We start from the raw sequence: 25238 nt of genomic DNA, 5'->3' as shown, positions 1-25238 counted from the left end.
CAATCGGGAGTATAATTCTGGCTTTATGCAAATGAAGGCATGTTGGGCGTCACGCGGTTAAATGAAGACGATCCGGGGTGGCAGCTAATGTAAATGAGGTTTAAAGCAATTGCAGGCGGGCCACGCGAAAGTGGCGTGTGCAAATAGATGGGGACTTGGCTCTATTATTTAAAACGCGCCATTCGTTTTCGCTTGGAAAGCACGGCTTTTTCGGGTACGGTGGATTTACGAGACTTTTCATTCCCCACATTTTTCATTGGCTATCGCGCCAGCATGAAAATGAATCACCAACATTTCTTGCAATCAGGAGTTAGCAGTGCAATACTAAGGTAGCAAGGCGTTATCAGATTACCAGTCAAATCAACAAAAGCTAATTTAGTGTCGGTTTCATTTGCACAATCACATTTTCAATGCCAGTCACTTCGGCGTAGATGAAAATTACCTTAAGTCATGCTATTTATACTGACGTTCTACCAGCCATATTTTGCCAATCATTGGGTTAATTTCAACAAGAAAAAATCTACGCGTTTAATTGCTTTCCTGCCGTATACGGCCTGGCTTAGTTTCTTCCTTTCTACCTTGTAAGAGTATTTAGCGATGCAGTTATCAATAAGTTTTGTTGGCGTGAGAGACTTGCAAGCGAGTGGTCGTGTGTTAACACAATTGTATAAAAAATGACCGAACTGTAGCATTTATTCTTATTAAACTTCGCTGCGTCTAGTAAGTGCACTTCTCGTTTAGCTGCTATGACAATGGTGGTAGTATTTCCGAATTTTTTACTTACGTTAATTCGCGATCTTATTAAAGAACATAATCAAAATCTCAAAAACAGCAATTGCCTAAAACCTGCTGTTTCATTCAATAAGGTTATCTACAACAAAAAATGACAAAACATTACTCAATGCATAATTTCAAAATTTTAATTATGGTTATGAAAGACACTAGGCAGAATAACAACCTCAATGTCACGAACGTCAGTGAAATTATTCCAAGACAGTGTTTAAAAATTGGCTCGATTCCGAAAATCTGCCTGGAAGTGGAAACACATTTATCTGCTTAACACTTTTATCCGCTTATCCGCTGGTAAAATATAATAGATTTTTCAGCTTATTGAAAAAGGGTTATGTTGTCTGCGACATATTAAAGAGGATGCCGTTCTCCGTTCACCTGCAGGGTAGTTTTTCGCCATCAAGTTCCGCATCTTATTTCTCTTTCTTTGTTGATATGAATAAATAAGGAGAGAATGGCACCGAAATGTGATGCCTGGTACTTCTCTTGACATGGATGACATGCATCCCCACATACGATCACCAAATATAACAAATTTCACAATATATTAGGTGGATGGATGGATGTAAGACTTTAATGAAAGTCCTGAGGTACGCGACTCAGCGCGCAGCGGGCCGCTGCCGCGTTGAGACAGTCAGGCCATGCCCGACCGCCGCATCGTGGGTCCTCTGGACAGCCCATAGTTGCACCCCAGCATCGGGGCTCTTTATAGCGGAGAGACACTTGTCCTTATTTATTTGTTCTGTGCCTCATAACGAGGGGCAACGCCAGAGCATATGGTCTAAGCTAGCGAAGTCATTGCAGTGCCTGCAAGAACTACTGGCATGAGTGTCGGGATAAAGCTTGTGTAATAAAGCCCGGCTGGGATACGAGCCTGTTTGCAATAATCTAAGGGTCAATGCCTGCGCTCTATTTGGCTTCTTGTGAGGAAGGGGAAAGTCCCTCCTGCCGAGATAAAAGTGCTGCGTAATTTCATTTTATGTTGTCGGTTGATCTCTGTTCTCCACCACTGCGGGCCGGCCGGGGAGTTCTCCATGGTCGCGGAAAGCGAGACCTCGCGCCTTGGAGTGGGCCAGCTCGTTGAGGTATGTGGGGCCTCCCATGATGGATGCCATGTGAGCGGGGAACCACGTGAGAGTGTGGGTGGCGGTGCTTTTGCCGTCGAGGATGCGACAGGCTTCCTTACATACGGCGCCAACGCTGAAAGCGCGGATGGCTGCCCTGGAGTCGCTGAAGATGTTGGCATGTTTCTCGTCCAGGAAGGGCAAGGCAATGGCCACTTTCTCGGCCGCACATGACGACGTGCTTCGTACCGAAGCTGCGTTAATGGTCGAACCCCTGTGGTTGATGGACACTACTGCGAAATTTTTGCTGTAGCCATATTGGGCCGCGTCAACGAAGCAGCTGCCGCCAGGGAGTTCTGTCGCCCGGCGAAGGAGCGCCACGGCCCTGGCCTTCCTTCTTTCCACAATGCGCTGGGGATGCATATTGCGCGGGGCGGGGGATGATGTAGTCTTTCTGCTCTTTCGGAAGGCCCTGGTAGGAGTCTTCGACCTTAGCCGGGGGGACGCCCATCTCTGTTAGGAGTCGTCTGCCCGCCGTGGTTCCGGAGAGTCTGAGAATCTGTGCCCTTTCTTGTGCTTCTGCAATTTCTTCCAGTGTATTATGAATACTCAACTGCAGAAGTCGGTCGGTGCGTGTGTAGTTTGGTAGTCCGAGCGTGCTCTTGATCCCCCTCCTTATCATGGCATTTAGCTTGTCTCGCTCGGCCCTCTTCCAGACGTGCATGGCCGCTACGTCGGTGAAATGGCATAACAAGACAGCGTGGACTAGCTTTATCAGATTCTCTTCACTCAGGCCTCTCCTTCTGTTAGCTACCCGCTTGATTAGACCGATGACGCTATCCGTCTTCTTTGCTAGATTGTGAATGGTGATGCTATTTGTGCCCGCCCCTTCGAGTGTCATTCTCAAGATTCTAATGGACGCGACTTTGGGAATCGGATCTCCGCACTTGATGTAGAGATTAATGTCGATTTCGGTGGGGGGCTTGCGGCCCTTTCTAGTTGGGCTGTAGAGAAGGAGTTCCGATTTCTTTGGGGAGCACCGGAGTCTCGTGTCCGTTAGAAAGCGCTCTGTAGTGTCGACAGCTTCCTGGAGAGCGGCTTCAACTTGTCCGTCACTGCCTCCCGCGCACCAGACAGTGATGTCGTCCGCGTAGATCGTGTGACCGATGCCCTGGATCTTGCCTAGGTATCACGAGATGTCGACCATTGCGATGTTGAAGAGGAGCGTTGAGATGACTAATCCCTGGGGGGTGCCTCTTCCGCTCAGCTCCATTTTCTCTGATTCCAAATCTCTAGCCTTGAGGATGGCGCATCGTTTGCTCAAGAAAGACTTCACGAAGGCATGGAAGGACGAGCCCAGGTCGAGTTTGGAGATGGGATCGAGAACGAACTCGTGATGGATGTTATCAAAGGCCTTCTCCAGGTCCAAACCAAGGATGGCTCTCGTGTCCCGAGTGCAGCGTTCAAGGATTTCGATCTTGATAAGCTTCATGGCCTCCTGGGTGGAGAGGCCTGGCCTGAAACCTATCATGTTGTGAGGGAAAAGGTCGTTGGTCTCGATATACTCGGCAATTCTGTTATGGATGGCGTGTTCGGCCACCTTCCCTACACATGACGTCAGTGAGATGGGGCGGAGGTTGTCCAAGGTCGGCGGTTTACCCGGGCTTTGGGATGAGTATGACCTTCGCCACTTTCCATTGTTCCGGTACAATTCCCTCCTTCCAAATGCGATTTATCTCATCTGTGAGACACTCGACCGATTCGTCCACTAGGCTTCTGAGTGCCTTGTTGTTAATGTGATCCGGGCCGGGTGCCGACCTACCATTGAGGCTGTGTAGGGAGCGACGGATTTCACTGACTTGGAAAGGCTCGCCCAGCGCGGAGTTCGGCTTCCCTTTGTATACTGGGTATGCGGCCTCATCGGCCACAGTTTTGAGCGGCAGGTGCTTCTTAGCTAGCATCTCCAGCACTTCTTCCGAAGACGACTTCTTGGCTTCGTGGAGCGCTTTAGCGAGGACAGTTCTCTGGTTGGATTTGGTGCCCGAGTTGCAAATTTCGTCCCATTGCTGCCTATATAGACAGGGTTTGGCAGTGCTCGTCTATCTGTTTGTTGATCTCGGCTATCTTTTTCCTGAGCTTGCGATTCAAGCGTTGGCTTTTCCACCTCTCGAGGATTGACTGCTTGGCCTCGAGGAGGTGTGCTAGCCTGCTATCCATTTTGTCTGTCTGTAGATCCGTTTCTATGATTTTGGTGATGGAGCAGAAATATATTAGATACCACAAAAGTTACAGAAGAGTATATTCTAAAATGACACAATCCAAACTGACTCGTATGTTGTGTCAGAAACGCCAAAGATTGAGTACAAACACACAAATGGCATAGGAGACAAAAGTGCGTAGTAAAATTACCCGTTATAAATGTTGCAAACACTACAATTGCACACACTACTATATATAACGGATGTAGACACAGAGGGAGAAATACACACAGTATACATAAGTATAAGGCATATAAATGCTGTAAATCTTTTCAACAGACGAAACTCAGTATTTCTTCGCAATATATGTGACCTCCAAAAACACAATAAGTGCAGTGATCCCACGTTGTTGAGAGCGATTTGTTTGCCACCGTCCCATTAGCTTCTTTAGGCTTATTGACATTCGATCAAGCGTCATACATTTTGACGTCAGTCGGTTTCTTGCCTCAAAGTGTTTGTTGCGTTCTAAAAGTAGACGTATATCTTCATCGGGGTGCTGTAACATTTGCAGTCAAGGTTTTCAGCTCGGCCAGTGCGATGTAAAAACGTATTTGTGTACGCGGTGCCCAGTCTGTGACGCTGAATAACTTATGCGAGACCCCTGTTGTGCTCTATCGGTATATGAAATTTAATGAGGAAATTAACATTATAATGATCTGAAGGCTTATCAGTTTCATTGAACCATGTTGTTTTGCTATTTCGTCAAGATGTGTTTCTTAAAATACAGCGTATTTCAGTTGTAGTTATAGGAAGCGGGGTGGTCGTGTTCTCTCATGTGCCTGTCGTGCTGCACTGTCTGCAGGTAGGTTATAGTGATCCGGTATCCACTGAAAGACAATCCTATGATGCGCCTCATTGGCTTTAGCGTCCAGAAGTCTCCAAGGTTCATTTTCATAACCTCTTACCAAAACGCTGAGACCTGCATATAATCGCGCACGAGTTAAACATTCAACTAGCGGAAGGTTGGGAAAATTATCCCAGCTGTACGATTTATTACGCCCTAGTTGTAAACATAGATATAGCCCCACGCGCGTTGTGCGATACGTGGTATTCTTACATATAGTGTGAATACAGGTGAGTGAAGACACTTAATTATGCTGCAACAAGAGAATAACAGGTTAAAGGACCCCCTGTGCCTCTTAATAGCTACAACTTCTTTGAGACGCTTTGTTAAATGGGGTGCGTCACAAAAGAAAACATCCACGCCGGCTCAGGTCAGAGTAGCCCATCATGAGGCAGCAGATAATTGAGAACAAGATGTTGCAGGCTCCTCACGTTGCTTCTATATTCTACAGTTAATGCAACGACTCCCTAGCTCGCAAGTAAGAAGAACAAGTGTTATGCGATGTTTTACAGCGTAAGCTGTTATGGGCTCATTCCAATAGCCATTTCGGGTCGCGATGATGCCACCGCCGGCGGCCGCGTAACCGACATCGCCGGAAACGCGAAAAAAGTACCCGACTCCCGCCGGGATTGTGCCCGCGCCGGCAGCGTGGGAGCCGCATACTCTACCACTGAGCCACGTAAGCACTTGCTATCGGGGCGCGCCGCGGAAAATACCCATATATAAGGCAAGCACACAGGGGGAGACGACTCGAGCCTCTGCCATACTATGGTGGCGCCATCTAGGTAAGACGCCTGCAAACGCAGCGTCCGCAGGTGCAGACGACGATATGCGATTCAGACGAGGCGCGCAATCAACGCGCTCCCGAGCGGCCGAGCCTCCGCCAGTATGGTGGCGCCATCTAGTTAAGGTGCCTGCAAACGCGGCGCGCCCGACATCTAAGTTGTAGTTGTAAGGCTTGATCGGGCTCAGCAGACTGCTGTGGAGAGAGCTTCACAAGCCTCAGCTTGCCGTCGACGCCGGGCGGACTGTTCAGATCGTTCTCGTCAAAACGAGGTGAACTGACTGCCGCGAAGACCCTGTTGTGCATGGTGCCCAAATTGGAGCTACTCTTCAGGCGCTTCACCAGCTTACGCTGTGACTGTGCTGCATGTGCCGCGCATGCCTGCGACTTTTTTTTCTAGCGCAGCGACAAACCCTGCAGAACAACATCTTAGAAATGGTGTTTGGCACTTTAATGAACGCCAGGTGTTCAAAATTAATTCGTAGTCCCCCACTACGGCATGCCCTATAATTACATCACCGTTTTGGCGTGTAAAACCCGCCAATTTAGAAAATTTTAAATGGGGTTCTATATATCACCGAATACACTGGTTTGCTGTTGTAAGCGTTCGTTAATCGCTGAATGTGACTGCGAATAAATTCGCAACTACAATTTTAGAATGTTGTCAGTACCAATAAGTGATCAACTAAGGAGTGACGTGTGATTCCATTCGATATAATAACAGCCATCCACCACGTATTTCAGTTCATTCATGAAACGCGACCTCACACTACGCTGCTCGAATATGAACGACGGGAGGGAGAGGTAACGTGGCAGGAAATTAGTCATAGAGAAAGAAAGGGAACACAGATACACAATCGCAGTTGGTCCCTGTCACCACATACAATCCCTGCACAGCACAGTTTCACTTGTAGAACTGTGAACCTCTGTTCAGTCTAGCCGCTTGTCCAAACCTGTTGTCTTTAAAAACTGCAACAGGGCCCTCGTCAGCCTTCGCGGCAATGGCTTGTAATTTCGGCTTTCCAAAATAATTTCCTCTGTTAGGGGTCTTTGGTCGAAGCGCCGGCGTAGGGTAGCAAATCTTAGATTCTAATCTGGTTAACCGCCCTGCCTGTCCCCTTTCTTCTGCCTCTCTCTCTTTAGAACATGAGGAATCTCGTTGGTGCGGCTACGCTGAGTGATGTTGAAAAAGAAGAAACACGATTTTTTTTTAAACTCAACACAATTTTTATATATACATGTATGTTTACTGTAGTGCAACACCACGTGAAAAAAGAACTAGTGTATAAAAGGGTTTTCTTGCTTTTTTATATGCGAAGGAGAAATTGTCGTTGCTGGTAACTGTACCTCTGATTGAAAAAGCGTTCGCAAGCAAGTCGTCGAGACTGTGGTAACTCAGTTCACCCCTACGCAACATATCATCGTCATCATCATCATCATAATCAGCCTATATTTATGTACACTGCAGGACGAAGGCCTCTCCGTGTGATCTCCAATCACTCATGTCTTGCGCTAGCTGATTACAACTTGCGCCTGCAAATTTCCGAACTTCATAACCCCGCCTAGTTTTCTGCCATCCTGGACTGCACTTCCCTTCTCTTGGTATCCATTCTGTAACTCTAATGGTCCACCGGTTATCCATCCTACGCATTACGTGGGCTGCCCAGCTTCATTTTTTCCTCGTAATGTCAACGTAACATATACAGAGGGATAAATTTGCCAGCAGTCGCCCACGGGCACAGTGTGCGGCTTATTTCGCCAGAACGTGCGCTGAGTGAGTCCCCGAATTCCCGAAGCATTGTGCCTTCTCTAATCAGTCTCGTCTCCTTCTATCCACAATCACCAAGCATATTGTTGCATGTTGCCGCTGAAGCCACTACACAGAGTCGTCGAGCACCGCCCGTGCTTTACAGCTACGTCTATTCAATGAAGTGCGATGAACTGCGGCAGTGAAGCAGCAACTTGCAACCAGCCTTGCTCAATTATCGCACGTCTTGGAGGGAAAAAAGCGAGTGCTGCGATAACTTTCGGGTTCAATTAGTCGCAGAGTCACGTTCTGCTGCCAGCAGAAGAGGGCTGACACTGTTCTAGGTGTCACGGGCCACCTGCAGCGGCCTGGTTTCTGTGTCACCTGCTGCGCTTCGTAGGCAAACACTGTTCTCTGATTATTTCGTGGCTTTGTCAGAGGTATTATACAGTATCTGCATAGCTACGGTGCGGGTGACATAAACTCGATAGTCTCTATCATACGCGTACACGTAAATCGACTGCTTCATTTGCTTTAATTCTTGCTCATTAGCGGTTCGCTTCTTCGATCATTACTTAGGTCATTCATTCAATTGTTCGTTCAGTCGCTGACTCAGCAAAAGGCATTACCTGCCTTGTGACTAAATATCACGAATGTTTAATAAAATATTATGTCGAAAAAATAAAGAGTGGTGCAAGGAAGCCGGAAACTGAAGGTATGCCTGCATGCATGCATTCAGGCATACCTCCGTATCTTCAATTGTTACCTGCATGCTATCTTTGCGTGGCGCAAAACTTGGTACTTGGAGTTAAACATGAGCAAATTCAAGTCGAGCATGCTACCAGATGTTCTAGCACTCTACTGCTTTATTTATTTATTTGTTTGTTTACTTATTTATGTATGTACTTATTTATCTATTTTGTTCCCTCACGGGTTTACACATTACAGATAGGATGTGCAAACAACAAAAACGTACAAATAAAAGATGTATACAATATGCACAATATACAGCAGAAAAAATTATTAAGATAAAACATGTCATATCAATACTACTTCAGTCTGCTCAATTCTACAGTGAATACTACATTCAATACATTTCAATATTTGAATATAGATTTGTTTGTTGGGACCGACATACATATGAGCTTGTAAATAAATTAGGAAAAATTCGGAATAGGGCAGTAAGATTTGTTCTTGGTAACTATAGCCGGCAGCTTAGCATGACAGAAAGCAAACAAACTTAAATGGCAAGAGCTGAAGAATCGTGAAATCATGTCAGATTAAAATTTTTCCACGATATTTATTACTCTAAAACCGACATAAACCGCGAACAATATATCCGGCACCTCAATATATCTGAGTGACTGGACCGCTGGTTGTAGGTCAAGGAATTTTGTTGTGGGAAGGACGTCTGGCGTTATTCCTTTTTTGTTAGAACTGTTCGAAATCGGAACAGTTTGCCATCGAGCATTGTGTATATCACATCAAATGATGCTTTTTCCATTTATCGAAATAATTTGTTCACGTACCTAGTTAAGTCTGCAACATCCCTGCTGTAATGTCCTACGGGACGATACAGGTAACTAATAATTAATGATTAATAAATTAAGCGTCTCTTTGCGACTGCACACAAAATGCAAAGAATGTCAAACACTGTCATAAAAGTTCTATGAAACAGATTTGAACAGGAATGTTTCCACGATGGAAGTGACTGAATGTGGGAGGTGATTCCATGGTGTACAGGTTTTCGAGATGAAAGCACGTGAGTATGTTACCGTATTCCAGCGAGGGACATCAACCTTTTGTCCTTGGTCAATCCTACGCAAAACAAGATGTTGGTGGCTGGATTAAATGCAGAAGAAGGTCTTTATTATGATAGTGTACTTTGAGGAAAATATAATGCGAGCTTTTTCACAAAGAATAAAAAGCGGGGAAAGATCAAGATTTGATTTTAATTATTTAACAAATTGGTAACAAATAATTTCTTAACAACATGGAGTCATACTATATTGCTTTGAAAGAAATCTAGTTTTTTTTTTCATTCACCGTGACGATTTCAACGTATTGTTTCCAAGATAAGCCTTTACAAGTCTGAACTCCGAGGTACCGGCAAGACGAAATAGTTTCGAGGGCGGTGTCTTTCAGGAACAAGTCGAAGCTGGTTAATGAAGCAACGTGAAAAGCGCATAAATTTATGTTCAGTAACTTTTGATTTCATCTTCCAAGAATGACACCAGGTAAGAGCGTTCTTCAATTGGCGCTAAACACAAGCAACATCATCAACATTGATTATATTCTGAACTATCACAAAGTCTTCCACAAGCAAGCAAACTCTTTAGGATATGTTACTTGATAAGTCAATAATGAAGTTCAAAAATAATAACGGTTCTAGTGCCAAGCGATGAGAAATAGGTTCAATCGATGAATGAAAACCGTTAGCAGAAAGGAACTGAGTATGGTTGGTTAGAAAAGCTTTCATCCAGTTAAGGACCTTAGGGTCGAGGTTAAGATGTCTAACTTGAAGAAGCAGTAACGAATCACCAATTTTATCGAACGCTTTAGAGAAATGAAGCAAAATGCAGTCTGGCATAATTCCAGATTCTGCAGACTGATACACGTCATTAGTGAAAATTAGTAGCCTAGTTTGACAAGTAAAATTCTTACGACAACCGTGTTCGGCCTGTGTGGGGACTGACCTTTTCAAGCAAAGCTTGTATTGCCTCACATGTGTCGGCTGTGGTGGTGGTGTCAAAAACCTGTCGAAAACTCGCGTGTCGTTCACTTGGTATATATCAAAATTGGCGTGGAAAGGTACGAATGTATGACTAATATTACTGATAGGTCATCACATGAATAACTTCACACGCTCGTCAGTTACGTCACGATCAAAGATAAAATCACGTGTGGTGCACACCCGGATTGGATATGCGGGTATGAGCCAGGGATATGCAGGTATGAGCCAGGGATAAGAAAGAAAGAAGGAAGGAAGGAAACTTTAGTGTGTCGCGGGGAGTGTAACACCCAATACTTTGTTCTTGCTTAATGTTTCAATGGGCGCATCATCTAAGAAGTACTCTTGATTTAAGCTAGACTGTTTGCCTCTCACCGTGCATAATATTGCATTTTTTATTTGGTGCTATTATCCTTGAGGGAATTGTTATGAACCGAAATCGATAAATTACATAGAACAATGTGTCTTTTATGCGAGATTATTTCTATGATGGCGAGAGACGAACAGGATTGTATTATCATCGTATGGCAGAATGAATGCAGCACTTTCCATTTCATCAATATAGCTCACATAATATGTTAAATAAAAACGGGCCTAAAATACTGCCCTGCGGCACTATTGGTTTATTGTTTTTAAGTGCGGAGAACTTTAGGGGCCCGGGATGTCGTCCCTCGTCGGTAAAAAAAAAAAAATTCCCACAAAATTTCCATAAAAATAGATAAAATTAAACCAAATTAATATAAAATAATATAAAATGAAGAAAACGTCATCAAATAATACATTCATTACCGGAAATTACTGAAAACTTGATCGAAAACCCCAAGCTGATACCAAAACTAGTCAAGAGAGGATGCCACAGCCTCAGAAGTGGAAAGATTTCGCTAGGGCTCGCTGAAAGAGAGCCGTTCCAGTTGGTGCCAGCACTAACGTTCGCAAGTGTCATTCTGTGCTTAAAATCGGATATCTTGTCACGGTTGAAGGAGGAGGAGAAGGAGGAAAAAAGAAGGAAAGGCAGGGAGGTTAACCAGAAGCACGTCCGGTTTGCTACCCTACACGGGGGAAGGGGTTTAAAGGGATGAAAAGAAAGGAGAGAGAGGGAAGAAAGTACTCGCAGTATAAACACGTGCGGTTGTCCAACACTTCACAATCGGTCACTGAGGCCAGTCGACTTCATGGTCACGGTTGAAAGTCAACCAAATATCAGTAGGCTGGATGGCTTTGGGAGTCCATGGTAAAACCACAAATGAGGCAGTGCAGGGTTAGATGGGTTGGACCTCTTTTGAAGTCAGAGAAGCACAGAGCAAAATTAGTTTTGAAGAAAGACTTAGGAACATGAATGAAAATAAATGGCCGGCTAAAGTGCAAAAGTATCTGTACCTGAAGAGCGTGAACACATAATGGAGGAAGAGGTCAAGAAAGTTGGCAACCAAGTTCAGGATAATCGAAACTGTAAATAGACAACCAGGTGTCATCAGAACGAAAGTAAGAGAAATAGAGAGTGAATTGGATGCAAAGAATGAAAACAAGAAAGACCATGGAGATTTACAAGAATGAGAAGAAAAAAAGTTCAAGGGGAAATCTGTACGATAACAGAAAGGGCAGTGCCTCGCTATTTGAGGCTCTAGCCGGTTGCTTAAGGACCAAAACATACCGGAGCAAATATTCGGAACTATATCAGGCATGCGTATGCTGCAGTAAAGATCCTGAGACCACCAACCACATCCTAATGGAATGCGAAGGGATTCACCCAGCGAGAACCGCAGGTAACTTACAACTGCCAGAAGCGCTTGGGTTTAAAGTGCAAGGAAACATCATCCGATCATCGGTAGAGATGAGCAATAGACGATTAAAGTATTGGTGGAAAAAAGCAGGGAAGAGATTGATACGACCGTAATCTGTTAAAATAATAGGTAGTGGTACAAGGTAGATTTTGGAAAAAAAAAGAAAGATTAATTAGAGGTATACAAAAATGCTAGATGAAAAGCATGTATCGTATACCTGATTAAATCAAGAATGCTAGGTCACTATTTGTCACGACCCCGTTTCAATGGGGATGCCATTAAATCATCATCATCATCCAGCGCTACGGTACGCTCTTTCCCGCCATGCAAGCCGAGCAGGAAGCACGCTTGAAGCGACAACGGGTGCTCGCCCGTGAAAGACAGCGCCGACGCAGGGCTGATCAAGCGGTGCGCGCCCGACAAGCTGAAGTTGCTCGCCAGCGCAGGCAAGCTAATCCCAACATAGTGAAAAGAATAGCTAAGCACAAGATAAACACAGGATAAAACAAGATAAACACAAAGAAAACACAACGGAAACACCGACGAATCACTGCTCCGCACTTCCCCAGCTTTGACGTTGAGTGGAACTGCATTACCACCAATTTTACCTTTTTTTTATGTGAAGCTTTATAGGCGCACAAGCTTCGGTGGTGGTGGTAGTTTCACGCTGAAAAGGGCCGATCCTGGTAATTGTGCAGACAGGGTCCAAGCTCAATGGCACATGCCAAGGACAAAAAAGAAAAACAAAGAAACAGAGAGAGAGAGAAAAAGAGAGAAAGAAAGAGAGAAAGAGAGATAGAAAGAAGGAAAGGAGGAGAAAGAGAAAGAAATAAAGAAAGAACGGCACCAGCCCTTGCCGCGACATGTCGTGAACTTTACGTTACCCTGACGAAGGTCAGATACACACACTACTAGCTTCGTTTAACCCCCTTTTCTGACAGGGGAAGGGCTGGCGATTTTTTTTACGGAGAGCGGTAGTTTTCAATCGCGACACACTGCATTCGCTTGAACAGATAGGATCGAAACAAGGAGTTTGTCACACCACGAATACCATACCTGTTCAAATTACATAGTATTATGTTATAATTAAAACGATCGAATGCCTTGATAGTCAATGAAAATATCGAATGTTAGCTTTCCATCATCGATATTTTTTAGATTTCGCAACACCGTGTTGTCTCGTTCAATCTGCCCGGGCAGAATCCGTGTTGACAGTAATCAAAGTTATTTTTTAAAAGAAAGCTGTGATTGCAAACAGAATCTGGGTTTTTTTTTACACAGTTACATCAATAACGTCCCTCTAGAATCTGTTTCATGGTAGAAATATATTAAAGTGAAGCTTTATGTGCCTAGGCGAAATCGTATATGGCCAGGCAAAATCGCCTGCGCACAGAAAACTTATCATCATCAGCATAGGCTCGATCGTTTCGCCTTCTTCCGCAGCTGGCTCGTTGGCGCCCCTCGGGTTGCACTTGTGCTCGGCACGCGCTTGTGCCACTGCTCTAGCGTTCTTCGTTGTCGTCTTCTTCTACAGCTGGCTGCATTGCCGCTATTCATTGCCGCTATTCATTCCCGCGTAGAATTTCACTCCTGTCGTCGTAATGCGGAGGCCGTGTTTACGAGGGTATGAGCCAGTGCTTAAGGGGGCATGAGCCATCCAATGTCTTACGTAACGAACACATTTAATTTTGAAGCAATTTAATTTCGAAGAATCGCACGCGGCAATGGCAGGCAAATGCTCCTAACCATGCCGCTGAACAAACTGGAGACATCGAACGCAAGCGGCAACGACGGACTGCGGGCATACCATCATTGACGTTGTTCTCTCCATCGGAGCCGAAGGTGTGTGTAACCTCATAATTGAGAAATACTTTAATGAACCACCGGGATTAACCCAGTGATAAACACCGGGGCCGCACGTTTTAGCTTCGCTGGTTAACCATCTTCACGGAGTGGAAGGGCCGACGACATTTTGTTGTTTACATCTCCTCTGACCTTTTCTGGAATGCATACATTTCGCATGTAATAAACAACGCTATATAGACTGTTAGGCTATCACCAACGTAATTTTGCACATGCCCCACAGTCTGCCAAGCATAGCTTGGCACCACTGTGGGGCATGTGCAAAATTCCGTGCATGACGTGGATGATCCCGTGCATGATCCCGTGCATGACGTCACGGGATCAAATCCCGGCCACGGCGGCAGCATTTCGATGGGGACGAAATTCAGAAACACCCGTGTACCGTGCATTGGGTGCACGTTAAGGGACCCCACGTGGCCAAAATTAATGCGGAGTCCGCCAATACAGCGTGCCTCATAATCATATCGTGGTTTTGGCACGTAATTCTCCATGATATAATTAAATTTATTGCAAACTTCAATACGCACCATAAGTTTGGAATTCTCGTCATAACCACCTAATATATTTAGTATATGCAAAACAATCGCAACGAATTATCTTGAAATACAACACGGCAACCAGCATCAGCACAATGAAGGTTAATCTAGGATTGTCATCATTAACGTCGCGCAGTAAGTTTAAGCGTCTCGCCCTCTCTTTTACGAACTATTTCATCATCTTATACAGCGCTACGATGTTCTTTTGCCACCCCATTACATGACAACTCGACTTGATCACCAAACCAAATTTACGATTCATAACCTTCACGTTCTTTCATTCTTTCGTACCGCCATCTGAAGTGTGGAATCGCCTTTCCGAGACCATCGCCATCATAAGTGAAACTAAGCGTTCCAAGCAAACTTACACAATTTTTAGTGTATATGTCTAGCGGAAATTCAGAGTATTTTGATGTGCTTCTGATAGGGTCATCAGGATCACTTTATTTATATACTTTGAACTAACTATAAATATCGCACCTTGATCTATGATTTCCTAATGATGTATAATATTTGTACAAGGTTGCGTTGCTTATGACCCTTTCATTATGCTCATTTTACACTCAACTTTTTTCCCACTGACTTCAGCCGTGCCTCTAGCCCTGAGAGTATAATAAATAAATAAATAAAGAATAAAATAGGAACCAAACTCAAGGGGCAGTTAGTTATCATTAGAGGCCGGATTTTTAGGCATTAAAAAAGCGCGTTTTAGGCGCCAAAAATAGGCAGGCAAAGCAATGTTTTAGGCCTCGAACGTCGTAAATATAGGCCCAATATATGTTTACATAAATGAAAATAATTTAAAACGAAGACGTGCGTGACCTGTATCTACGACAGGAAAACAAGAACTGTTATTGTCTATGATGGCAAAAAAAATAAAAATTGGCGCTGAGCCATGCTTCCTCAAGGGCTGCAGAAGATAGCGTCAACCTTTCCTTGACCATACGAACCACTTACTACTGGCAAAAAGGCGCCAACAGTTGAACATAGCCGTGCAATTGTCCCATACAACTGCTGGACTAATGACGATCATATGGCGTAATTCGAAAAAGCACACTGCTCATATTCACATTCAACGGCCACTGTACTCAAGCGTTGCATAGAGTGAAACAAGCATGAAAAATAATACTTGCAAGCTGGGAATACAGATTAAAAAAAGCGCTACTTCCTGTCTGCCTGACACAATTAAATTAAAACACAACAAAACAAAGAAATAATAAATGCAAGAGCGACTATAATTTATTAAGAGATTAAGATGTTCTTACATGAGGACTGTTAGGTACAGCTCTGGCAAGTTTCTCATATACAATGACCTTATCGGAATTGTACAGGTAAAACGCCCCAACAATGCCAGATACACTTTCGCCCATTTGAAGTGCACGTATTTGAATAAATCTGTTTGAAGAGCACGCGGAACGTAGTCTAAGAATCACTGTGTAGATTGTGGAAACAATAGCAAACTACCACTATCTCCAGATTTTTGGATTCAAAATTGTTCCTCTTGTCACTGAGAATTATCTTGTACGCTTAGAAGGAACGCTCGACGGCAGTGAACACGTTAAAAAGTAAATTACAAACAAAACAAAAGCAGCGTGCACATCACATTTTTCTTTTTTTTTTTGCTCTTTACTCTCCTTTCCCCTGACGGCTCTCCGCGGTTTCGCATTCGCCAACGGCGGCACGTCCTATTTCACTGCTCCTAGCGGTTGTTTTCCGAAAGTTGCTTGAACGAGATGACTATGTTGTACCCCATAGAGTTCCGAAGAGTCAATGTTGCCCGGTAACATGAATAACGGTCTCTAACTGCACTCGAAAGCGAAACTTGAGGCTAAATAGTGTTCATATAGGCGCCGACGTTGAAAATAGGCATTTATAGACATTTATGGGCATTTAGGCACAAACGCCAAAATAGGCATTTATAGGAACTATAAAAACACTATAAAAGCCCTTGTTAACCTCTAATTCATGCTCGTATATCAATGTGAGGCGATAGGAGCGCAAGGAACAAAAAAGGTATTTGCCTAAAATCCGGTCTCTCGTTATCATTACCTGGATGAATGCTAAATCATTGCGACCACCGCGCTATGCTTAGACATTATGCCGCTCCCACCAAAGGTCGAAGGTTAGAGTGTCCTAATTAACTATATCTAAAAAACGTGCTTTAAATAACTGCGCCTTAATTAACACAGTGCCTTAATTAACTATCTCTTAATCAACTGTGTCCTAATTTACTTCACCACATCACCAACGGTCGTGGGTGCGAGTGCCTTAATTAACTGTACCTTAATTAACTTCGCATTAATTAACACCAGATGTCGAGGGTTCGACTCCCACCAATGGTAATGGGTTTGCGTGCCCTAATTAATTCAATCTTTAATAACGGCACCCTAATTAGGTTCACCTTTATTTACGGCCAAGGTCGTGGGTTTGACTCTCACAAATGGTTTGACTCCCACGAAAGGTCGAAGGTTCGTAGCCTCTTCGGACATCGTGGTCACGACATCGCCGACAACTACGCCGGATTTTCCGCCTCGTGGGCCATATAATGTTTTCGCATTATTAGGTAATTAAACGAATAAATAAATAACATCTACATCTCACCGATTCACTACTGATTGATGGACGCAAACAAGCACATGCCTAATCTCTATAAAGATTCTTTATTTCTGTTTCCAAAAGGCAGACCAATGACTGACTGACACACTCGACACCTGTTTTGTGGAAGTGATAAGCTTCTAATAGCTTAAATGATCGCTGATTGCAGTGCTGAAGAAGCAGGAAAGCAAAATAACGACAGGCGCGCAGCCACAGTTCCTGCAATGCAGTGCTGAGGGATAATATGCTCTACCTTTTTATAAACTATGAAAATGGCCCACGTAAGCACAGCGGCAGATGATAGAAAGCACATTACTAGCATGAATGGAAACTCACTTTCGCCACTTTTTTTTCTCGTCTAAATAGAAAGAAATGTGGAAAGTCAACTGTACGACCCGCAGTGCATTAACCCCGTTTTCTACATGGAGAGGCGGCAGCATAGCCACGTCCTCAGAATTCATGGGTACCTATAGAACCATCACAGGAACAAAGCCAACAACAGGTGCAATATCAGCGTTTAGCAGTGACTTCTGCAAGTATGCATGTTCTATTATGTGCTGACACGAAGATCTTTTTTGATCACGGACATAGGGCACTTGGCTTCTGCTAACGGTCTGCGGCCAGATCAAACAGTAGCACCATTTCTGTCGCGGAGACAGCCGAAGAAATAAAGCTGGCGAAGGTCGTCAAACAGGGAAGGGCACATCCCGAGGCAACCAGCCGATGAGAGGTAAGCCGAACATAAGGGCCGTTGCCGAGCACGCGACCCATCACGCACTCCAGACAGCCAGTCTGAAAACATTGCATATAGAAGAGGAATAAGTACAAAAGGGAAAAGAGCATGATAAATAAATGGCAGAAGCGGAATGCAAACGATAGCGACATGGAAGTCCCGGCATAAAGGGTGGAGTTATTGCCCATTGTCCTGACGCGTTTAGTGTCTGCGCAGCCTTCCTCTTCTGCTGCCAACCGAGCTGAGCTCATAATCTATAACGTCGTAAGGGCAGAGGTCATTAGTCTTTCGCTGTAATTGTGCGCAGATGTGTTGTGCTTGAGCAGAATGATATCAAATGTCGAGAGATGGCTCATTGTCAAGCGACTAAAAGCCCTAGCACTCATGGGCTGGCGGGATTGGTGCGCAAAATTGGCGATTCATAGTATGTGCGTATGGGCTCTCGTGCAACGCTGCACTAGCAATGTCGCCATATAATATTACAAAAAGATGCTGATATTAGTTATTTCTTGTTCTATAGACGATGAACGCTAGGCATGGTCTACCTGCAGCTGACAAGAATAATCGAAATAGCTATCCTCTCTTAAGAAAAACTAAAGACGCAGAGCAGGATTAGCCTCCTCTATAATCGACTCTTTGAGCTTGTAGTATTATATCTTTGTTTTAACCATCGAAGTAGCGATGCAGGTGTAACTACATATATTTTTAATAACTGCAAAAATTTGAGAAAGATAATACAATGCTTTAAAGGACTGCAAGAAATGCATGACAAATGCTTGCTTGGTGGAGTTTTCTAAATTGCTTAATTGAATGTAAATATTTCTACTCTCAACTTCCTGCCAACTCTTATACTGTCTCACCCGGTTACGTGCCCATGTAGAGCATCCACTTTTTCTGAAGAATGATTTGGTTTACCCACTTCACTTAACGACCACACGCCTGAATTCATGCATACAGACGACACCGAAAAATACGACACTCAAGCCTTGCACACATATGTACGCATCTCTATTGAATAGCGGACTCTCGTGATCATTCGCAGCACAATTTTCAGCACTGCCGCTAACTACTTATAAATAAAGCTACCCGCACCTGTCTTATTCTGATTTTTTATAACATGCAAGGTCATGATGCCCTCCTTGTGGATATAATATGAAGACAGAAATAGCATTTATCGAGGGTGATCGATTGACCTTGTCTAATTTGGTATGGTTGTATTTGAATCGCAATATGAAAGAAAAGAAACAAATGAGTAGATAAATCCTAACAAAATTTAAAGCAATTGTGGTGAAATATCTTCTGTCAATCGCTGCTAGCAAAGGTCAAAATTAATGAAACATTGTGACGCATCTCGCCTTTCACAAGACTACGCAACACTCACCGAATGCAAAAGACGCCGAGGTGCTGCGTAGGTCGAAAGTCAGGTAAGCAGGCCGACCGGGACAAAAGCGATTAGTAATGCACGAGGCTGGCGAAAGAAACATATAGGGAAAGTAACCTGCCATGAGTATCGATTTGTGTTTGCGCGGGAAAGCGGGTTTCGGCCCAGCCCTCGCTCTTCGCCGTCGTCAGTCTCTGGTGGAGGCGCTGGCGGCGCTGGGCGCGAGGGTGCGCTATCGATAGGGACCCGAGACACGCAAAAGCGAGGCGGGGGTCGCGCAGTTGAAGCCGGTGCGCGAGGTGTGCAGTGCGGTTTCGCAAGTGCAGCGTGCGCAAAAGCGCGCTTTCGGTTTGCACAGTCACAGCAACGTGAACGTCAGCCTGCGCAATGCAATAACACTGGAGGGCACCTGAGAAATCCTCACCGGAGAGCTCTGGACACCGTCTGCCGCCGCCGTATCTCCAAATTCAAACTACGTGCCAAAACATGCACACTGGCGTGGTCATCCTGCACAGCATCTTGTACGAAGCGATCCAGAGTGGTGAGCAGCAACCGAGACAAGACCTTTTGTAGTAACGGCCCTACGGGCTATCATGGACACAAGGCTAGGGATTGCGAATAAATTCCCTAATGCAATGCTGTTAATTCCAGGACTGTTTGGGCTCCCGAATGCGTTCGATCACGGGGAGATGCCTTGGCTGTCGTATCTGTTGTTTCATTCAGTCAGTTAATTGTTCATGAACAGCAGGCAAACGATCTCGTGTACCAAGTTCGTAAACTAACGACTCGTCTTTCTTTTTTCTCGCGTTGCACTTTCAGTTTGAGAATTTTGTTTGTATAGCCCCACTATATGGCCCCTCCTTACATATAGGACGCCGCTACATGTTAGGCATTCTGACCCCCTCAAACTTCGATGCCCGGAAGGGAAAATATGTCTAGGTGCCTGACAACGTTTCTTTTTCTTTTTTGACCCATCCAATAATGTTGGTGTGACCTCACAAACAAGTCATTTCTTCTACTGCGTCGTCTACCTTGCCTGTCGCGTTCTTATGGCATACAAAACGAGAATCACACGATGTTTTTTTTTCTTTTTTATCTTACTTTTACGCCGGGACACAGATCTGCTTTTGGATGACAGACAGGACCAGCCGGCAGCTGACTACCGTCGACAACACTTTGCGAGGCTGTTGCGAGGTCAAATGAAAACTGACGCTTGCCATTTAAATCTCTTCCCTACGTCTGAAATGTACAACGACAAGCATATGGTGCAATTCCTGGATCATGCTTATGATGTGCTGGACACTAAGGAGAAGGCCATTACATAAGGTGAGTCTAGGCTGCACCTATTTGATTACACGTAAAATCTTTTTGTAAACACTTATGGAATAGTTCATGTGGTCTCTTTAATTTTGATTCATTGAGACTCGGTCTGTATAGCCATGTTTCTGAAAGAAAAGAAAGTTATTTCACTGCTGAGATGTTTATTGCACAGCTTGCCCTTTCTCTAAGAAAACTTGACTTTCTACTTGTAGATGAAACGACAAGTCGAAGGAAAGCTGAGGCACCTTTTTTTCTTCATGAATAGAAGCCGATATTGTGTTTTTGACATTGAGGCAGCCCACAACATTTGCAATTTATATTTATTACTCACGCAAATAGCACAACTTTGAACACTGATACGTAATAAGCGCAACGTAAAAATGAAGTGTCTAAGTATATCGTTGCGAAAAACTGTTCCTCCAATTGGGATGCGCGCTTTCAGTGTTTTAGGTTTCCTTGCTATCAACCAATAAAACCACGGTTTTAGCACGCTTTAAATTTAATAGATGTGTTAGACATTCTCCACAACTTGAGACATTATTTACGCAATCAGAGAAAAGTCCGTCTTGGATATAATAGTTGCATAACAATGTATATTAGTAAAATTACGAGCTTGATTGCGAAAAAATGCGTCAAAATTTATGAATCGCGGAAAAAATGTACGGCCCGATTTTTTTTATATTTTAAGACTATAGACCCTTGCGTGTTTAATTGCTTAGTGTTGATTGTTCACTTCCAGGAAGCACTTAACGCAACAAGTACACAACATAATGCCCTACAGAGCTGAATGCCTGACTGGTACTAAGGCAATATACAAGCTTCTGAGTTGCCGAGGGTTTCCTTGACAAGACTAGCCTCGCCAGCCCGCGCTTCACTGACGACATTGTTTGCTCGAAGCTCTACACTGCCATTAAGGTAATGGATTTGATGTAGCTCTGTAGTTACTTACTGGAGAGGGTGCTTTCTATTTAAAGAGAACATCACTGTAGTAAAGTTCTTAACAACCATGTTTTCGTTATGCAATTGTCTATTCAAAAGTTTTTCACATTGTTGAATGTTATTGCGCTAATTTGAAACGCTGAAGAGTCCTGTGGTACTGTTTAGCGATGGAGCAAACTGCACGTAACATGCTAAGCTAAGAATTAGAGTTATGAAAATTTTGTATTAGAGTGGTGTTCACAAAATGCTCAAGTACACAAGAATTGTTTGTAAGGGCAAGTTTCAGCCAATCGTGATATTGGACATATTAACAAAGCTGGCCAGCCAATGGCAGAGAGCACTTACGAAAACAAGCCATGGTAATTGGGCGCCAGGAGCTAATGATTGTGACGCTGAATTAATTCAATTTAAAACGCTCGCTATGCATAATTAAATAACTCACCTCACATTGTTTTGTCATTTGTCTTAGTGGAAGTTGGCGCAACTCGTAAATTTACATGTCCTAAAAGTTACAGCGAAGGAAGTGAGAGTTGAAAAAAATTTGTGTTCTCACGCATAGGGATTTGTGTCCAATTTGAGAGTCTTGGTATATTGGATTGCTCAGGAAGTGTGCCTGTGGTAGTCCTTCATTTTGTCTATAGTTTATCTTTCCCGTTGTATAATGGCATGCAGGGGCCCTAAACAAGGTCGGCCTATTAAAATTAGGCTAAAGGTGCTAATTATTGTGACAAGGTGGTGTTAGTGCGTAACACTGGATTACACCACATTACTAACAAAATTATTACATATGCCTGCTTTTATTATTAATGACGCAGTCGATAATATTGCCGCGCCTGTACTCCGATGAAGAGGAGGACTATACGAGCAGGCATGCTCGTTTCTATCAAGGCGCGGCATTTGCGTCCCTCTTTCGGAGGGACGCAAAGTATTTTTCAAAAAGTAGTTTCTGAGCGCAATGCTATTGACTGAATAGGGAATGTCAACGCCTGTGAAGGCCAATCAGACTTAATCTTCACAACATAAGATAGCTTAGAGATTCTGGTAGCTTATAGTGAATTCATAACATCTAGCATCCTCTCATAAAGGCAGCAATCCGACACGGGAGGCTGCCCATTTATTATCCTATGTTCCCGGAACACGTACGCCAGGCTAAGTTTGTGTCTGATAAAGGTTAACGATGATGTCAGGACGCAGTTATGGCAAGGAACAGGCATTTTCCGCTGATGATACGTGTGACGCAGTTAGCAATTCGCCTCTGTAAACTTTTCCTTACATTCCTTGGACTCTGGCGAACCATCTTCGAACCATCTGGCGAACCATTACGTATAATGGTATTTCCTTATATAAATATAGAGCAGGATGACTGTGTTCTACTGATACATTCAGTAAAAGTGCATTGCCATGGTAACCTTTATCTCTGCGCACCGTCTGTTTTCAGGGTTGGCTGACGATGCGAATGACCTACATCGGATGGGAGCGATGTCGTCGCGTTGGCATGCGATGAACGTGTGGTGGTGCCAAATGATCACATTGAAGATAGTGATACCTACGTTTCTTAAGCAAACAAGTAAAGATTCAATAATGGGAACATGCAGCCCTATTCCCCTTCCCTTCGTTCCTTGTTATATTGGTTGTGTGGTCTTAAGCGCCATGCTTTCTATAACGCACTTTCAATATTTCTAAGATGGAATCGCCGATGAAATGTTTGTAGGGCTTTAGTTCTTGCACTGGAAAACTGCAGCAAGAAACAAGAGTCCACTGCCAGCTGTTCTGTACACCTTTAACTACACCTTGTTGACTTCGTGAGCTGCCTTTCCACCAGATGCTAAACAAAATTTCAACTATAAGGTATACACTGCACGATTATATAGGCAAAAGCCGATCACCTTCTTTGTATCACCTCCATAAAATGTATGTGCACTCAAAGCTGCAAGGAAAGACAAAATATCAATTTTCTGCATCATTGCCCTCTGCCGATGACAGAACCCGCTAAGTTTGTAAGTCAGCGCTTTGGTCCTGTCAGTAAGGCTAAACATACCAACTTTTTTTGTGATCATAAAAAAATATGTACGTTGAGTCTTTACTCACACAGAACACCTCAACATGCAGGGAAACACTCGTGGGCCTCAAATGTAATTCCTACGAAATCTGGCGGCACAGAAGATACTCGAACACTGAAAGCTACCACCTGCATGGGATGTTCGTTACAGTCACAAAAACTACTTATATTGTTTTCATCGTGCCTGTAACACTCTGTTTATCGCTGAAGACACTGTAGGCTACAGATAACATGAGAAAATAAAGGAATTTCAGTGCTTACAATATTGTTGTGACATGGAAAAATGGAATGATAATTTTATAGAATGCCATTTTCAGGCCAGATTTAGCGCCATTAGTGTAGGCATCAATGAAATATTTAATGCTCGTCTGGTAAAACAAAATGGTAATTGAACGAGTTTACGCGATCCTAAATAATCTTTAGAACATAATATATACTCCGCGCCGAAGAACGTCCAAAAATGCAAAAAAGAAAAAAAGCAATTCAAAATACGAACAAAAGTATTCATATTTAATGGCACGTTATTATTATTAAATACAAATCTGCTAACAATTAAGTCAGATCAACGTCTTTATTCATTCATCGCGCGTAGCGATGTCCTCTATACTGCTTATTGACAGCTTATTGAGTTTGTACTTGGCTGAAGTCTTGCATGGAATTGGTTGAATAAATATATTTCGATTATGTTAGTTCCCCAAAGACATTTTATTGATTACCGCAAAGGGTCTAAAAATAAGTTCTGCCAAAAGCGCTTGCTTCAGTTCATTTGCCAGATAGGGGAATCTTGCTTTTTTGCTGGACACATTTTCATCCCCATTTTGTAAAATTAACACTATATTTTGGGATGCAATACTACGTAAATTTTTGAGTCATTTATTGTATCGCATTGTCATTACCAAAAAGTAAAAAAAAACGTTTTTTCTCTCACTTGACAGGGGTATAAGGGTTCAAAGAGTGTCAGAAATCGTGCATTCGTCCACTATTTTTCTACACATTCTTTACAGCGTATCTAGATCAAAAACAACGCCTCGGTAACCGCTGCTACTGTAATTTTGGTCCTAATTAAGTGTGCCCAGCTAACAATACTTTGATCCGGCGGACGTACTTAACTTCGTTCTTATAACAGCGGCTGAGGAATGATGTGCATCACAGGAAAAGCAGAAACGTTGCATCTAAAAACGCAACGATTTCTTTATTTTATGGAATGTGTGCCGCTCGTTCATGAAAATTTCTAAAGCTAACTCTTTCGAGCGATCTGACTGAGAACACCACAATACCTGGCATTGGTGAAGGTGCAGGAGGATTTCTACAGCCCCAAAATGGAGATTGACAGTTGGAGTACTTAGTGGCGCAGAATTTTACGTGTTAGTGAATTGTGTTTCACAAAGTTGGTCCCTTGTAACTTGTATTCCTGTTCAGAAACGCCCCATGAAGTCCAAATGCTGTCAAAAAGTATTTTAAAAGGCTTGTTTACTGACGTCATCGTGGCAAAATTATGACAAAAACAAAAATAATATACAAAAATAAATATAAAAACAGGAAATCCACGATTGACGCATTGTTTTGTGACATAGCTAAAACACAAAACGCATTCAACAGCTTCGGCCCGATAAAAGTTCTGCTTGTATTCTTCATAAAATACACATACTGCTTCTTCAGGCTTACAGAAGTTGTGCCCGATAACCGGCTAAACTTCGCGACTAAAGAAAACAATATCGCATCATAATTATTTAGAACTGTTTTCCTAAGGAGCAGTGTGGTTCATTTAATAAATATTTATTGACCAAAGCTTACTGTAAGCTCAACTCGCATCT

The 25238-nt window shown here is 43.5% G+C and overlaps 1 long non-coding RNA gene across 1 annotated transcript; it reads left to right on the top strand.

Annotated features, from left to right (window-relative positions):
• Positions 1–19398: 19398 nt before the first annotated feature.
• LOC119455111 (uncharacterized) lies at positions 19399–22953 on the top strand. The gene is made up of 4 exons (XR_007467526.1): positions 19399–19647; positions 20226–20432; positions 21166–21341; positions 22804–22953. It is a non-coding gene; the product is annotated as an uncharacterized LOC119455111 (long non-coding RNA).
• The last annotated feature ends 2285 nt before the right edge of the window (positions 22954–25238 follow it).

This window comes from Dermacentor silvarum, chromosome 6 (genome assembly GCF_013339745.2).
Source record: "Dermacentor silvarum isolate Dsil-2018 chromosome 6, BIME_Dsil_1.4, whole genome shotgun sequence".
Taxonomy (NCBI): Eukaryota; Metazoa; Arthropoda; class Arachnida; order Ixodida; family Ixodidae; genus Dermacentor; species Dermacentor silvarum.
This window is presented reverse-complemented; position numbering and strand designations above follow the sequence as displayed.